Source organism: Sturnus vulgaris, chromosome 1 (assembly GCF_052056855.1).
Source record: "Sturnus vulgaris isolate bStuVul1 chromosome 1, bStuVul1.hap1, whole genome shotgun sequence".
Taxonomy (NCBI): domain Eukaryota; kingdom Metazoa; phylum Chordata; class Aves; order Passeriformes; family Sturnidae; genus Sturnus; species Sturnus vulgaris.
The window spans coordinates 123392702-123405212 of NC_142243.1; the positions used below are offsets into that span (position 1 = coordinate 123392702).

At 40.2% G+C, this 12511-nt stretch overlaps 1 protein-coding gene and 1 long non-coding RNA gene across 7 annotated transcripts in view; one reads left to right on the forward strand and one right to left on the reverse strand.

Moving 5' to 3' along the window:
* Positions 1-1117: 1117 nt before the first annotated feature.
* Positions 1118-3928, reverse strand: LOC148225497 (uncharacterized). The gene is made up of 3 exons (XR_015807677.1): positions 3799-3928; positions 3517-3709; positions 1118-1641 (listed from the first exon to the last, which is right to left on the reverse strand). It is a non-coding gene; the product is annotated as an uncharacterized LOC148225497 (long non-coding RNA).
* SULF1 (sulfatase 1) overlaps positions 3912-12511 on the forward strand; it is a 147740-nt gene continuing 139140 nt past the window's right edge. For 4 of the 6 annotated variants that reach the window (XM_014883523.2, XM_014883520.2, XM_088176055.1 and 1 more), the window contains exon 1: positions 3916-4025. The gene's annotated coding sequence lies outside the window, so the exon portion shown is untranslated. Of the gene's footprint in view, positions 4026-12511 lie in introns of all 6 variants that reach the window. The other 2 variants (XM_088176087.1, XM_088176082.1) reach the window with 1 other exon arrangement.

A 12511-nucleotide genomic window follows, 5' to 3' on the forward strand; every position in this document is an offset into this window, starting at 1 on the left:
CTAATAAATTATTTCAGCTTCCTTTCCTTCCTGAATAAAGAAAGGTAGAAACTTGTTGCGTGTTAGTGCTTTTGTAAAGCAGAGGTGGCAGAAGTTTATTTTAGGCACAACCTGATGGTGGTCCAGAGTGCTGGAAGATCCCGCAATGCTGGCTCCTTTCCTCTCTCTCTCACTGTTAAATTACGTAAAATAGTTTCCTACTGTTGTGTTTCCATGTAAGCAACCAAACAGAGTCCTGTGGAGGTGTGGTGAAGTCTCAGATCCGAGCAGTGGTTTCTCTGACTATGAATATGAAAGGGCAGTGTGAGGCAAATCTGTAAAATTCCTGCTCCAGGAGATCTGTCACATCTGAGGACTGCAATGTCTCCAGACTTACAGGGACAACTAATTATGTCCAAGGCTGTCTGGTTATGAATGAGTATTACACAGCCTTGCTGGAACACTGATCTGTTTTGGGATCTGTGTCAGAGTTAGGACATGCCCGTGCCTGATTCATAACAGCACATCCGGAGAATCAGAAGAGGCAGACCTGGATGGGTTCCAGCTCCCCTCCTGGCCTGGGCAGGGAGTCCTTGGGAGATTCCCAGGTCTGCTAGCCACAGAGGTTTCTGTGCTCTCTCCCAAAGGAATTTTGGTGAACAAACGTGAAAACACTCTTTCTCACTGCAGATCCCATCACTCAGCTTTCTTCAATGTGGAATTTTTATATAATTACACGGATGAAACTCCTCCCCGTGATTTATTTTCTGGACCTCTGCAGGCTTAAGAAGGAAAGTGAACTGTGGTGAATGAATGCTCTGTACGTTTCTGTTCAAACTAAAAATGTATCTTCTACAGAAAATCTCCCCTTCATGTCCCTGTGTGGTTTTATTTGATCTTCCAAACCCATATCTAATCTAAAGGCATAAATCACTTTCCAAGATTCAGTAAATTCAATGGGTGTGTTAGGCTGCCTCAAACGGTTAGCTAATGAATTGGGTCATGGATTTAGCAATGTTTGAGAGAAATTGTGAATGATGCCTGTTTTTATTGGAGAGAAGTAACATTTAAGCATAGGTAATACACATGATAAACTTGCAACACTAGCGAACTTAAAAACACATGGGACCCATGCATGTGCCAATTCAAATATAACTTTATTAAATGCACCTGATTTTAAGCTACCTTTTAGTATTCCATTTAGCAGTTTAATGAGAACCAGTTATAACATACTTGGGTTTTTTTCTGTGTTCAGAATTCAGCAAGCTGCACAGCTAACATGCAATCCATTCAGGCAGACAGAATCAGAAAAATACAATGAAGGCCTTTCCTGTAAGTAAATATAGGACATCAATGTGACCTTCTAAACCAACACATCCCTTACACAGTCTGCAGAGAACATCTGAAGCAGAAGCTATCAGTGTTTCCTTGAGACCTTTTAGCAAAAAGACTGTATCCTGAATTAAAGAGCTCAAGCTGTTGACTACAAGGACTCCGGCATTACCAGAGAATGGTACAGAGCAGTGTCCATTCTTGCACAAACATCTGCAGCCATTGAAATGGCCACTTGCTCCTGAAGGCAGGGGAGCAGTCTATTATGGACATGTTACAGAGTTCTCTTTCAGCTGCTGTTTGCCTGAAGTGCCAGGTGCAAAAGATGTGCTGTAAAAGAGAAGAGGGTAATGGTCACATCGATTACGAACTGGTAATTGCTCACTCACTATTTCCCCGGTGTTCAGCCGACTGGCTGTTTCAGCAATTATGTTCCTGTTCTTTATTTCTATTAATGGTGTGCCCAATATTGGGGACTGTTTCCCTCCTTTGTACCTCTAACCTGCTATTGAAATCCTGGAAGTGTAATGTATAGCATTAGCTCTAGTGTGTCTGATTAATGTAATCACAAGCTTAGTTCTGGAAGGAATCCACCCTGTAGTTTACATTAGCTGTTAGATGACCTAAAATTCTCCTCTCTCCCCCATCCATGTGCAAAGTACTGGTTACATGTTTTTACTTTTCTTTTTGTTTATTCTTACAATTTTGCTAAGTCTAGTGAAAGAGCTGACTGCCTGCCATTTTCCACATTGCAGTAACCTTATAGTTCTGAGTTCTGTTTTCAGATGCACAGGGATGATGAGGGTCAGAGCAGCATAGTCTTTGTTAACTTAGCTGCTGCATCTGTGGCTGCTGATTTTTATAGGTTAGAATACAACTGTTCAGATAGTCACAAAAGCCTGCAAGCATCTCTTTTTTATCTTTTTAATCTTTATTTTATTTTATTTTAATTTTTTCTTTTTTTTAATTGACAAAACTTTATATTTTTTTTTTCCGGCTGAGATATTATGGGGAGTAACATCCTTTGAATCAAACCATTGCTTTTTAAAGATGTGAAAATTAAAGCCTTTCAATTTCTTCACTTATTATTTATTTTGTCAAGTAAGGAATCTTGGTTTACATAAGGATTCCCAGATCAAATGCAAATTGACTATATTTTATTCAGACTCCAGAAATGTAGATTCTGGATTGGGTTTTGTTTTTTGGGGTTTAATTTACAGAGAATTAAATTCCATGGCAGCATATACCAGATAGTAAAAGAGGCTGAAAGAAACAAAACCTCCTATTTCCCTTTCTCTGTGAAGAAGAGGCCAATTATAGAAGTTGAGATCAATATAGCATTAAAAATCACTTAGGATGAAATGCCAGACGATGACAGATTATCATATGAATTAGGTCTTTGCTTGCAGGAACAATTATGACAACACCTGTTAGAAGCTTACTGTTGTTATTTCAGCACAGCAGATCTCCTCTTATCAATGAACAAAAACCTCAATAATATTGATTTTCTTAAAAATTCTGGCAGATTCTCTACCTGGTAAAGACATCATGGAGCTGTGTAACAGATAAAGTAAAATCTAGGAGTTTTCAGGTGAGGAGCTGTAGATGAAAGTGATCAAATTATTTTTAATAGAATTCTCTAGAATATGAGGCTTCTTAGAGTGATCCACAAAGCTGGTGATATTCATGAGCCCAGAGCAGTTTTCTTGATAGCTGCAAGAAGGCTTTGAGTGGCAGCAGCTATGTACTGCCATGCAAAAATTTTGAGATAAGGATTAGATTAATCCAATGAAGTATGATACTATACAAATCCCTGACAGTAGCTGAAATCAAAATTTCCTCACAAACAGACTAAGAAGAAATAAAAGGCAGGGATTCTGGGGTTATTGTTTGTGCTGCTAGAAGTGGGAGTGTAGAAACTCAGGAATATACAGAATGTACATTCTGTCCTCCATTGCTCCCAATGTATGCTAATTCTTTTATTTCTAACCTCAGAACATCAAGGCTAGCAAATCTGGGGATAACTAAATGTCTAATCCTGTGTTTCAGTGTCATTTAGCCGCAAACAAAGTCTGCTGCATGAAATCACTTGTTATTTTTGATGACCATTATTAAATCTACTCTGGCTGTATCAGAATAAAGGATGAGACCATCACAAGCGAAGTAAAAGCAGATCCCTTTTCCACTACCAGCCATCCCAAATACCTGCTGGCTCTGCAGGCAGGCATCTCCGTGCCTTGCTGGGACACTGCTTGCTGTGGCTGAGGCGCTGTTACTCACTCCTTCCATTCTGAAATGTTGCTTTCTCATGGCAGCTCCTCACCAGCCTGGGAGAGCCCAGCCGTCCTTCCACATTCTTCCCATATGATGCTGTACAGAAACCCCCGTGTGCACTTCCCTGTGAGGAGGAGAGTGCGTACAGGAAATAAGTATAAATCCCCGCGTGGTTTTTGCACCCAAATTCCGGGCAGGGCTTGCAGTCCTTACCTCGGAGCTGGCAGCGGGAGCCTGCGCTGCGGAGCTGGGCTGCATGGCAATGCCGCGGCCTGGCCGCCGCTTTGTGCGAGTGCCCTAATTGGGAATGCCAGGTCTCATCCATCCAGCAAAGCGTGCTGGAAGCACAGTAGCCTGCCTGGGCTCAGCACTGTCCTACCCCATTCCTGGCTCAGAATTGAGCTGTAACCACAGCCAGACAGTTTAGGGGACAGCTTGCGGTGAGTACTGTATGTGGCAATACGTGGGAAGGGTTTTAAGCCCCTTGTCATAGTTCCAGTGAATGCATAGGATGTTGTTCTGTGTTCTCTCTCTTCCCTGAACTTTTAACCTCATCCTACCTCTACCCATGCTCAAAATGACAGCCACTGAAAAGGGGGGGTGGGGGAATGCTTTCCTTTCCTTTCTCTGTTTAAATATGCAAATATACAAATATGCTTAAGCTGGCCTTAGGCTTTGGTACTGCTTTCACTCTCCCTGAGTGACTCCATCCTCCCAAAGTGGTGGTCCCCATGCGTAAAAGGGAGATTACTTCAAGGTAAGGTACTTTATTGCAGGACAGTTGCCAAAAGAATGCAAGAAAGCACTTAGACACTTTTAATGGTTTTACTGATGCTCTCAACTTTGAGCTCACATATGGGGTATTATAAGTCATCCAAATGTATGTATTCACATTTCAAAAGAAGAAAGCATCTTAGGGAGTATAACCCCTTAATGTTACTGGAGAAGGTTACTCACTTTCCAGTTCACTTCTTGCTGGTTGTGGATATTAAAAATGAAGTTAAAAATAGTTCTTAACTTTGCCAGCGAGATCAACATCAGTGCATATCTGTCAGTGCTACCCACTTAGCCTGTGGTCCCTCTGCGTAATTTGACAGAGGGTCAGAGCCATTCTGACAGATCCACAATGGGAGAAAGATGTGGTGACAGGCGGTGCTGAAGAGCCAAAGATGTCAACAGGATCTCCAAATATCCAAAGGCCTTGAAAACCAGAACTCTGAGCTGCAGAAAGGTAGTAAGTTTGTCTAATGTCAGAAAGGCAATCTTGCATGAAATGGGTCCTTTGGACAGAATCAGAGGATACCTGGAGATACTGGGGTGCCTAAACATTTATGAATCCTATTTATGGGCTGCCAGATACCTTAAAAGCACTGAAGTCACTTTGCAGCCAACTATCAAACTTTAACCCATCGTATTTTTGTATGGATTTGTTAAGTGAAAGTCAGTTTACACTTCTCTAACAAATTCCATTACAAAAGGTTTCTAAATTAATTTTTCTCCCTTTGGAGCTTTCTCCCAAATATCTGTAAGTATCTATGGCCATATGTGGTGCATTTTAGCTGTAATAAAATTAGTTCATTTAGCTCACTACTTTTACTTTCCACAAAGTACCTTGTAGTTCTGAAAGAAAATAACAAAAAGGACAATCATTTTTATTTTATAATTTTCAAGAGCATGGGCAACTCTGGTTTAGGCTTGGAATGTATTAATAGATGCTGTGTAATCTGGTATCTACATTTTTGCTGTCTGTATTTGTGCAGTTAAATAATTAGGATTATAGGTGATACAGACTTAGATTTTCTGCCTTTAGATGTGATTAATCACTTAAGTTAACTGTGCACTGACTTTCCAAATGATATTCAACAATGATGGGGGTCATACTGAATTTGCAGAGTTAAAAATGGGAGGTGATGGTAAGTTCATCATATGTCTTGTCATGCCTTCACATGCCTTGTCATGCCTATGGCTCTGTTAGCTGCCTGTGGTGCTGGCAGCTGAAAGAAAAGCAGCTAGAAAGGTTTGGCATGTTGAGGAAACTTGGGAGCAAAGGGTAACATAATTGCTCTCAGGTGTGCACTTAAAATCTATGGTGTTTTATCTAGATACTGTTATTACTCCATGGAGCCACTGTGAAATATGAGTAACTCTAGAGAGAACACTGAAAAAAGATGTTGCTGCTTCCTGGGCACTCAGACATATCTTCAGTTAGCAGCTCCTTGTTGAAGCTGAGACCTTGTCATGGTTAAAGAATTGGAGCAGAAGATGTGTAAAATCCAGTGGGGACATGATTCCATCTTCACTGCTGATTCTGATGGTGACAGACCTGGAGGAAGTGGAGTTAAGGCACATTTCTTACCACTACCAAAGGGGAAGGCCCTGCTTGCCTTTCACAAATCTCCTTCCTTGCCTCCGCTCTGCCACATTCTCCCACCCCTTCAATTTGGCAGCATTTTGGCTGAGACAGCTCAGTTTCCCAGGCTGACAAGGAAGACAGCAAAAACATGGGCATTTCTCTCCTGGTTTTGGTGAGTTAAAGCTCTCAGATAACAGACTCTGACACAAGGCAAGTGTGGGAGGAAGGTGAGAGAGGAAGATGGAAAGAGGCAGAGGGCCAGGCAGCAAAAGGAGCAGAGCAGAAGAGAACATTCAGGAAGTGATGCCAGCTTAGCACTTGAAACTACAGCAGGAATGTGTGCTGGAGGCAGGGAAGATCCACCACACGATGCTCTGCCCAGCTTCATTGGCCTGAAAAAAGGGCCTCTTAGGAGGGAACATATACTTTAATTATAAAATTTCTTTTTTCCCCAGAAAAAGATGAGTAATTTGGATCTGGGACAAAGAAAAATGAAATTTTGGCTTACCCTGCAAACAGGATATGGGTGTTTATTTGAGTGTGGGATATTTCTGTTTTAAAGAAGTCTATGATGCGTTGCTTCTTGTTATGCTATGGACTAAGGAAGCCATTCCTAAACTCTTTTTTAAGAGACCATTTTCTCCTTTTCACCTCTGACTTAAAGATGTTCTCTGGAAGGGGCTTCAAGGGAAAACTTATGAACTGCATGTAGAAAAATGTCAGTGTCCAGCTGACCCTCCACAAGTGTGATGCAGATGTTTCAAATCACGTTTGTTCTGCTAATGCATATTGGATAAGTGCAAAGTCACGGACTGAGGGATTGACATCCTTATTGCCTTGTCAACAAATCTTAAAAATACACGTTGGTATTTTTAGTTGCTACTAAAAATGCTTTACTTCTGTTCTTATACCATCGGTATCATCTCACAGAAAACTTGCTGGGTTTGGTTCTCCTACAGAGATATTCAGAGAGATCCAGAGAGCAATAGACTTGTGCTAAACAATTCTCAGGTCCTGACGTTCAGTTACTGACCGTGTTCCATCTTTTGTACTGATAATAGTGAAGTACTTCTTGCAGCAGTCAAATAGACCAGGTCCTGGTGTCTCACTGCTGCAGTAAGCACCATCCCCCTCTTAGCAGCAATATTAAACTTATTTGGCATTCTGCAGCAGCCACCAGCTGTAGTGCAGGTGTAGCCTCTGACAGGCCTGTTTGGAGTCCTGCTCCTGCTGTCCTAGTAGCTTTTCCTGGAAGCAGTTTGCACTGCTGCAGTATCCAAAGCAAGAGAACATCCTCAGCATTTCCCTGGATGCCTTTCAGATGGCATAGTGTTGGAAAACCTGAGTGACACTTCAGCGTTTCTGGAACATCTCAGCCCTAAAAGGGGGTGAGGGGCTGGTGCAGACACAGCCATGAGAAGTCATCTCTTGCTCTCTGCAACAGACATTAAACACAATTTAAAGCTTTAGGAAAGCATTATGAGTGTCCTGTACCTTTTCCCATTCCCCTGAATTTGCCTTTCTGGTTTAGCCAAAGAAAACAACTTGGAGGCAGAAGGAAAGAGGAGTCTGAGCAGCTGTTACTGAGACCATGGTAGTGTGCTGATTCAGCAAAGAAAAGAAATAGCTACATTTATTTAAATGCATAGTGGTTGAACAGCATTTACAGGATTTTAAGATCAACATTAAGTTGAGATGGAGCTTTGAGGTCAGAGGCAAGAGAAGCTTCTACAACAGTGCTGCTGTGGGGTGAGGGTATTGCCATGGGAAGTGGTCCTAGCTAAAACTTCCCAGGTTTAACAGCCTCACCCCAGTCAGCTGCTCCCTGTCAGCAGGGGCTGCCACTGCTGTTTGCCCACTCCTCACTCCAGTCATGGACCTGTAGAGCAGAAACTGTCTTGTGGCTTTCAGGGTCATAAACTTTGTGCATTAAGGTAAGCATAATTGCATAATTAAGTCTTGGTACACCTTAAGAAATCTATGTGTTTTAGTGGGTAATTGACAAGGCACAAAATTACAGCAGCAAGAAAGGGTTAAACTTCAGATCCTCACAGACATCTATGGCTCCAGGCCTCATTCAGGAGTGAGTAGGGCTCCAGTGCTCTGTTCAAGCACATGTCCAGCAGCCAAACTTCCAGAAACTGGGAAGTCGGCATTTGCAAAAAATATGCCTGATTTTTCTGGGACATGGGATTAACGTGCTCCTCAGTAAGTTTTAAATTATTTGGAATGTCCAACTGCTTCTTTCTGTGAGAAATATTTTCTGACAAGAGAATTGCTGACCCATTCATTGGCAGCTAGCAGCACTTTGAGTGGCTCCTGTTATGATACATAGAATAGCTAATAACACTCCTATATGCAGTGATCTTTTATTGAGCAGCAGTTATTCCTGGGAAGAGTCAAATAATTCCTCTAAACCAAGAACCTAATTCACTTTGAAATTAAATCAGAAACCCCAAATGAATGTACTGACTAACCTGTATGAATGCTCTGCCTAGGATGGATGGCCACTTGGCTAATAATACTTCATTAACTGTATGGTAGCAAAACTAACTATAGCTGGATTACTTAAAATTTAAAGGGTCCAGTATTTCCCAGACATTTTTTTCCCCCTGAGCGTAGGTCCTCACTAATTAAGGAAGTCCAGCTTTATAGGTGGAGCAATACCAAAAAAGCACCAATAAAATTTTAAAGCTCTCTAAAACATTTTAATACCTTATTTCATGTGGCATATACAGAGTTATGATGGTTCATAAGGTATAAAGTTTTTTATTAGCGGTCCATTGGGGAGACTACATAACTCAATCACTCCTTTGCAACTCATTTAATGCACATCACCACAGCATTTGACTAGCATACTTAGCACAAATTGAAGTCAGTAAAATATTTGACTCAGCAGCCCATTACATGCTTACACAAAGAGAGAGTTAACTGGAAACTAATTTAGGGAATTAGTGGTTGGTTACAAAACACAGCATAAACAGACCAACTTTTCTCCAGATAAGGCTACATTATTCCCAAAAACTTGTAGGTCTTGCAGTGTTTTTCCCAAAGAATGTGTGATATAAAAATTGTAAAATCAAGTGCCTTGTGCTTTAACATCTTTTTATTAAACAAATGGTAAAACTGATACGAGAGATAGAAGGATTCATTTTCTCCCTCTCCCTTCATCTCCTTCTCCCTTTCCCAATGTTTAGAGAGACTCACTTCAAATAAGATAAGCAGGACTTTAAGGTTCTCATTGCAACAGCCTACTTCTTTCCACGCTTGACATCTGGCACACCCCACTTGTGAGAGCTCAGTCAGCCTGTCCCCAAAGTGCACAGGGATGGTGACACCACACATAGTGCAGTCACTTTTTAGGTGACCATTGCTCTTGATTTCTCTAGACCAGTAGCTAGCAGAGCATCACAGATGGCACCTATATGTGTCCAAAAGAGAACAGAGACTGGTCATCCTTTGTTATTTTATATGTCACCAGCATCAGGAGATTAATTGTGTTTTCAGCTGAGAATTTCCTTTGAATTACAAAAATCTTAGTTAAAACCCTCCTGTTTATCATGGAACAAACACAGATGGCCATAGTATACCATTTTCTTGTCTTATGAAATGGCATACCGACCCTCTATAAAGAACTTGAAGTAGTGTGCAGCAGTAGAAAAGATGAGGGGAAAGTGCTCAATGGGAGCAGATTAAAGACCCACATACACAAGTGTTTGAGAGGCAAGGATTTTAATTTAGATATTCAGACATTTAAGAGTAAAGACTGTTTGAGTCTTCTGTTGAGATGACAAGAATTATTTCAATCTGTTCCTGCTAATATTAGCCTGTACTGGTTGTATTTATAGAAGGTACACTTTTCAAGGCTACATGTGGCCAAGAAATGAAAATTTCCTTGGTTGACATTAGAACAAACAAATTATCTCCTGGAATTGTTCTCATGGAAATGTGAGAAAAGCCTGCTGGTTACATCATTTACCTGAAATCTACTATACCAGCTTAAAAATTGCTATGCTGTGCAGCTTGAAACAGGGATATAAGCAATAGACGAGAGAAAGGTAAGTGACCATTTAGACCCATTTTAGACCAGCTGGGTCTGAAAAAAACAGTTTTGCTTCGGCTTCAATGTTTAATTTTACAAAACAATATTCTTGATAAGGGACTACACTTGACAACAAGGAATAAAAATGTTTTATTCCTCTACATCGTCTTGAAAATCTATCTGCAACTGGCAGAGGTATTATTTGAAAATTGCAGAACTGCAAAAAATTCCAGTGCACTGAATATGTTCCATCCACATACAGCTCTGATATGTCAGCTGGGTCGATTGTGTACCTTCCCAGAGCTGCAAGGGAGGTGCAGATCTCCCCTGACATTACTTGATATTTACTAGACTTGAAAAAAGATTGTGCATTAATTTAACACGTTGTCCGCCACAATCCAGACTAAGGAGGAAGAAACAACCTAACTAATACATAAAGCTGCATAGCTAATACAGAATGATATTGAATGAGGCAGGAATAAACATGCAAAACAGACAAGGTAAATGAATGAGATTGATGAGGGTCAAAGGACACTGGGATAGCTTAGAAATAGAAAAGTGATTTTTAAAGTGCAATAGCTGTGAATGTCCCACTGCTGAATTTATTTAAGAAATAAGTAGCTATTGTAGATTTCTCTTCTCCATCCCTTAGTAGCTGCTATGCAAACAACATTATATCCTACTGAATTTTATTTTAGGACTCAGGGAGTCCAGGTCTGCTATAGACTTTTTCTGGGAAACATCAAGGTTTTGTCAGTTTTTCAATATTCCTTTTGTTTGTTTTTTTTTTAATATGTGTATAAAACCAGATAGCTGGTGCCAAAACTGTTGAAACCACACAAAACCTCAGGCAAATGACTTCACCCAGAATTAGGATAATCTGGGAAACTTCAAAATTCTCTTCAGAATTCTCCTCAACTATATCCTTAAACTTGTATGTGACCCATGCCTTATTAAATGACACCTTAATTTGAGAACTTCTAAGTGCCTTGAATACTTGATCGTTGAATCTAAATGTTCTTTTAAATTCTTTTAACTTCCTCCTTAAAAAACCATCAAAGTAAAAACCATATTTGAAAGAGCTATCCTTTATCATCAGTTAATAGCTCAGTTCTGCTGTGCATACCCAGGCAAAATCCTCCTTGAAGTCAATGCCTAAGTTCCGAGACTTCATTTTCACTGGATGACTTTAAAGAAGTATGGAATTTCTGTCCTAGAAAATACATGGCTCAATTTAAATCTCTACAGCAGTTAGAATAGTTTCAAGGCTACAGCCCAGGGACAGGTGGGATACACAATGTGGTGGGTCCATCAGAGACCTATGGTCTGGTGAGCTTAAGGAAAACAGGGTAGATATGGAAGAACACTGGTGGCAAAGAAGGAAGTCTGGGTGCCATCATGGTGATTTAAAAGCAGAGTAAAGATGGCCCTGGACTTAGAGTTCCGGGAAACTTCTCACTCTGCAGAAGCAACTACACACAGTACATGCTCTGCTTTGGGCTGACACCATATGGAAATTCCCACTGAAGGAGGACTGCAATTCCAGCAAGGAGAGTTTCCATTTGCTCAGCACAGATTGAGAAGGGACCTCATCCTATGCCCAGCTTTTGGCCCTGAAGATTGACAGGTTCTCATGTCTCTAACTAAAGGTCCCAAGAGGTGCCTGGAAAGGGGCAAAAAATTTTGCATGCCATCTTTTATATTTACTAGATAGTCACACTAATACAAATAGCCATATTATTGTTAATATACAATATACCACATACAATATATGATATATAATAAGTATCTTTTTTTTTAAAACTTGTGCTTATTGTATACCTTTTCCCGAATCATTCCATTTGGACATTGTTTTCATAAAGACCATATCTTACTTTAAGTTTTTTAATGATCAAGGTAAAGGACTACTTGAGAATGCAGTAAATGCAGCAAGATGGATTAATCAGTATCCTAACTGTAAATCAATCACCTTGTGCTCTGCAGTAGCAAACTCTGAGGAAACTTTTGCATGTTAGCAACAATATCAGCTATGAATTATTACAACAGGTACTTCCAAAGGCACTTTTAGTTTGTTACTTTTTTTTTTTTTTTTTTTTTTTTTGGCTAATGTATGTTTACTTGCCAAAGTTAACTGCAGATTGAAGCTCATGATGCACAATAAGAAACTACCACACTTCTTTCCTGAGAAAACATACCAGTCCTATCCCACTTTTGCACTGTTTCCTGAGTCTGAGCACGTGTTTTCAGGCATGGAAATGGCTGTCCTTGCCTTATTAAGACATTGACATGAATATGCCTGGAGGAGCAAATAAAAGCTTAAACAATGAAATGAGGCTTGAGGCTGAACATTTTTGTCTCATTAATTTATCTGCTGATGGTATGTGTGTGGTACAAGGGAGATTTAATGAATACTGCTAGTCAGAGACTGTATCTAAATCTAGGTATTTACATACAGAGAAATATTTGTATACTTTTACTATGAGTTTACTGTTGAATCACAGATGAGAAAGTAACATTTTTCATTGGTGGCA